Raw genomic sequence first — 5,529 nt, 5'->3', positions numbered from 1 at the left:
CAGCTAAACCAAACGTTTCCAATGTAAATTTCCACCTTTATATAATGTAAAAAGACATCCTGAAGCCTGGGCAGTCATTAATTTGATTGTCCAATATTTCCCTTATGAGATAATGCCTCTCATAGCAAATGTGTACAGCGCGAGCTGAAAATGCATTTACAGCACTAAAAAACCAAACTTTTATAACAGCTAAACCAAACGTTTCCAATGTAAATTTCCACCTTTATATAGTGTAGAAAGGCATCCTGAAGCCTGGAAAGTCATTAATTTGATTGTCCAGTATTTCCTTCATGAGATATTGCAACACTTAGAAAAAGTGTACAGCGCCAGCAGACAATGAATTTTCAGCACTAAAAAAACGAAACTTCATTAACAGCTAAACCAAACGTTTCCAATGTAAATTTCCACATTTATAGAGTGTAAAAAGGCATCCTGAAGCCTGGGAAGTCATTAATTTGATTGTCCAGTATTTCCCTTATGAGATAATGCCTCACATAGCAAATGTGTACAGTGCGAGCTGAAAATGCATTTACAGCACTAAAAAAACAAACTTTTATAACAGCTAAACCAAACGTTTCCAATGTAAATTTCCACCTTTATATAGTGTAGAAAGGCATCCTGAAGCCTGGAAAGTCATTAATTTGATTGTCCAGTATTTCCTTCATGAGATATTGCAACACTTAGAAAAAGTGTACAGCACCAGCAGACAATGAATTTTCAGCACTAAAAAAACGAAACTTCATTAACAGCTAAACCAAACGTTTCCAATGTAAATTTCCACCTTTATATAGTGTAAAAAGACATCCTGAAGCCTGGGCAGTCATTAATTTGATTGTCCAATATTTCCCTTATGAGATAATGCCTCTCATAGCAAATGTGTACAGTGCGAGCTGAAAATGCATTTACAGCACTAAAAAAACAAACTTTTATAACAGCTAAACCAAACGTTTCCAATGTAAATTTCCACCTTTATATAGTGTAAAAAGACATCCTGAAGCCTGGGCAGTCATTAATTTGATTGTCCAATATTTCCCTTATGAGATAATGCCTCTCATAGCAAATGTGTACAGTGCGAGCTGAAAATGCATTTACAGCACTAAAAAAACAAACTTTTATAACAGCTAAACCAAACGTTTCCAATGTAAATTTCCACCTTTATATAGTGTAAAAAGACATCCTGAAGCCTGGGCAGTCATTAATTTGATTGTCCAGTATTTCCTTCATGAGATATTGCAACACTTAGAAAAAGTGTACAGCGCCAGCAGACAATGAATTTTCAGCACTAAAAAAAACGAAACTTCATTAACAGCTAAACCAAACGTTTCCAATGTAAATTTCCACATTTATAGAGTGTAAAAAGGCATCCTGAAGCCTGGGAAGTCATTAATTTGATTGTCCAGTATTTCCCTTATGAGATAATGCCTCACATAGCAAATGTGTACAGTGCGAGCTGAAAATGCATTTACAGCACTAAAAAAACAAACTTTTATAACAGCTAAACCAAACGTTTCCAATGTAAATTTCCACCTTTATATAGTGTAGAAAGGCATCCTGAAGCCTGGAAAGTCATTAATTTGATTGTCCAGTATTTCCTTCATGAGATATTGCAACACTTAGAAAAAGTGTACAGCGCCAGCAGACAATGAATTTTCAGCACTAAATAAACGAAACTTCATTAACAGCTAAAGTAAACGTTTCCAATGTAAATTTCCACCTTTATATAGTGTAAAAAGACATCCTGAAGCCTGGGCAGTCATTAATTTGATTGTCCAATATTTCCCTTATGAGATAATGCCTCTCATAGCAAATGTGTACAGTGCGAGCTGAAAATGCATTTACAGCACTAAAAAAACAAACTTTTATAACAGCTAAACCAAACGTTTCCAATGTAAATTTCCACCTTTATATAGTGTAAAAAGACATCCTGAAGCCTGGGCAGTCATTAATTTGATTGTCCAATATTTCCCTTATGAGATAATGCCTCTCATAGCAAATGTGTACAGCGCGAGCTGAAAATGCATTTACAGCACTAAAAAAACAAACTTTTATAACAGCTAAACCAAACGTTTCCAATGTAAATTTCCACCTTTATATAGTGTAGAAAGGCATCCTGAAGCCTGGAAAGTCATTAATTTGATTGTCCAGTATTTCCTTCATGAGATATTGCAACACTTAGAAAAAGTGTACAGCGCCAGCAGACAATGAATTTTCAGCACTAAATAAACGAAACTTCATTAACAGCTAAAGTAAACGTTTCCAATGTAAATTTCCACCTTTATATAGTGTAAAAAGACATCCTGAAGCCTGGGCAGTCATTAATTTGATTGTCCAATATTTCCCTTATGAGATAATGCCTCTCATAGCAAATGTGTACAGTGCGAGCTGAAAATGCATTTACAGCACTAAAAAAACAAACTTTTATAACAGCTAAACCAAACGTTTCCAATGTAAATTTCCACCTTTATATAGTGTAAAAAGACATCCTGAAGCCTGGGCAGTCATTAATTTGATTGTCCAATATTTCCCTTATGAGATAATGCCTCTCATAGCAAATGTGTACAGCGCGAGCTGAAAATGCATTTACAGCACTAAAAAACCAAACTTTTATAACAGCTAAACCAAACGTTTCCAATATAAATTTCCACCTTTATATAGTGTAGAAAGGCATCCTGAAGCCTGGAAAGTCATTAATTTGATTGTCCAGTATTTCCTTCATGAGATATTGCAACACTTAGAAAAAGTGTACAGCGCCAGCAGACAATGAATTTTCAGCACTAAAAAAACGAAACTTCATTAACAGCTAAACCAAACGTTTCCAATGTAAATTTCCACATTTATAGAGTGTAAAAAGGCATCCTGAAGCCTGGGAAGTCATTAATTTGATTGTCCAGTATTTCCCTTATGAGATAATGCCTCACATAGCAAATGTGTACAGTGCGAGTTGAAAATGCATTTACAGCACTAAAAAAACAAACTTTTATAACAGCTAAACCAAACGATTCCAATGTAAATTTCCACCTTTATATAGTGTAGAAAGGCATCCTGAAGCCTGGAAAGTCATTAATTTGATTGTCCAGTATTTCCTTCATGAGATATTGCAACACTTAGAAAAAGTGTACAGCGCCAGCAGACAATGAATTTTCAGCACTAAATAAACGAAACTTCATTAACAGCTAAAGTAAACGTTTCCAATGTAAATTTCCACCTTTATATAGTGTAAAAAGACATCCTGAAGCCTGGGCAGTCATTAATTTGATTGTCCAATATTTCCCTTATGAGATAATGCCTCTCATAGCAAATGTGTACAGTGCGAGCTGAAAATGCATTTACAGCACTAAAAAAACAAACTTTTATAACAGCTAAACCAAACGTTTCCGATGTAAATTTCTACCTTTATATAGTGTAAAAAGACATCCTGAAGCCTGGGCAGTCATTAATTTGATTGTCCAATATTTCCCTTATGAGATAATGCCTCTCATAGCAAATGTGTACAGCGCGAGCTGAAAATGCATTTACAGCACTAAAAAAACAAACTTTTATAACAGCTAAACCAAACGTTTCCAATGTAAATTTCCACCTTTATATAGTGTAGAAAGGCATCCTGAAGCCTGGAAAGTCATTAATTTGATTGTCCAGTATTTCCTTCATGAGATATTGCAACACTTAGAAAAAGTGTACAGCGCCAGCAGACAATGAATTTTCAGCACTAAATAAACGAAACTTCATTAACAGCTAAAGTAAACGTTTCCAATGTAAATTTCCACCTTTATATAGTGTAAAAAGACATCCTGAAGCCTGGGCAGTCATTAATTTGATTGTCCAATATTTCCCTTATGAGATAATGCCTCTCATAGCAAATGTGTACAGTGCGAGCTGAAAATGCATTTACAGCACTAAAAAAACAAACTTTTATAACAGCTAAACCAAACGTTTCCAATGTAAATTTCCACCTTTATATAGTGTAAAAAGACATCCTGAAGCCTGGGCAGTCATTAATTTGATTGTCCAATATTTCCCTTATGAGATAATGCCTCTCATAGCAAATGTGTACAGCGCGAGCTGAAAATGCATTTACAGCACTAAAAAACCAAACTTTTATAACAGCTAAACCAAACGTTTCCAATATAAATTTCCACCTTTATATAGTGTAGAAAGGCATCCTGAAGCCTGGAAAGTCATTAATTTGATTGTCCAGTATTTCCTTCATGAGATATTGCAACACTTAGAAAAAGTGTACAGCGCCAGCAGACAATGAATTTTCAGCACTAAAAAAACGAAACTTCATTAACAGCTAAACCAAACGTTTCCAATGTAAATTTCCACATTTATAGAGTGTAAAAAGGCATCCTGAAGCCTGGGAAGTCATTAATTTGATTGTCCAGTATTTCCCTTATGAGATAATGCCTCACATAGCAAATGTGTACAGTGCGAGCTGAAAATGCATTTACAGCACTAAAAAAACAAACTTTTATAACAGCTAAACCAAACGTTTCCAATGTAAATTTCCACCTTTATATAGTGTAGAAAGGCATCCTGAAGCCTGGAAAGTCATTAATTTGATTGTCCAGTATTTCCTTCATGAGATATTGCAACACTTAGAAAAAGTGTACAGCGCCAGCAGACAATGAATTTTCAGCACTAAAAAAACGAAACTTCATTAACAGCTAAACTAAACGTTTCCAATGTAAATTTCCACCTTTATATAGTGTAAAAAGACATCCTGAAGCCTGGGCAGTCATTAATTTGATTGTCCAATATTTCCCTTATGAGATAATGCCTCTCATAGCAAATGTGTACAGTGCGAGCTGAAAATGCATTTACAGCACTAAAAAAACAAACTTTTATAACAGCTAAACCAAACGTTTCCAATGTAAATTTCCACCTTTATATAGTGTAGAAAGACATCCTGAAGCCTGGGCAGTCATTAATTTGATTGTCCAATATTTCCCTTATGAGATAATGCCTCTCATAGCAAATGTGTACAGCGCGAGCTGAAAATGCATTTACAGCACTAAAAAACCAAACTTTTATAACAGCTAAACCAAACGTTTCCAATGTAAATTTCCACCTTTATATAGTGTAGAAAGGCATCCTGAAGCCTGGAAAGTCATTAATTTGATTGTCCAGTATTTCCTTCATGAGATATTGCAACACTTAGAAAAAGTGTACAGCGCCAGCAGACAACGAATTTTCAACACTAAAAAAAACGAAACTTCATTAACAGCTAAACCAAACGTTTCCAATGTAAATTTCCACATTTATAGAGTGTAAAAAGGCATCCTGAAGCCTGGGAAGTCATTAATTTGATTGTCCAGTATTTCCCTTATGAGATAATGCCTCTCATTGCAAATGTGTACAGCGCGAGCTGAAAATGCATTTTCAGCACTAAAAAACCAAACTTTTATAACACCTAAACCAAACGTTTCCAATGTAAATTTCCTCCTTTATATAGTGTAAAAAGACATCCTGAAGCCTGGGCAGTCATTAATTTGATTGTCCAATATTTCCCTTATGAGATAATGCCTCTCA

Source organism: Idiotropiscis lumnitzeri, unplaced genomic scaffold (genome assembly GCF_059441095.1).
Source record: "Idiotropiscis lumnitzeri isolate Australia: NSW breed Sydney's pygmy pipehorse unplaced genomic scaffold, RoL_Ilum_1.0 HiC_scaffold_32, whole genome shotgun sequence".
Lineage (NCBI taxonomy): Eukaryota > Metazoa > Chordata > Actinopteri > Syngnathiformes > Syngnathidae > Idiotropiscis > Idiotropiscis lumnitzeri.
The sequence above is the reverse complement of the archived record's forward strand: the minus strand, read 5'-3'. Positions refer to the sequence as shown.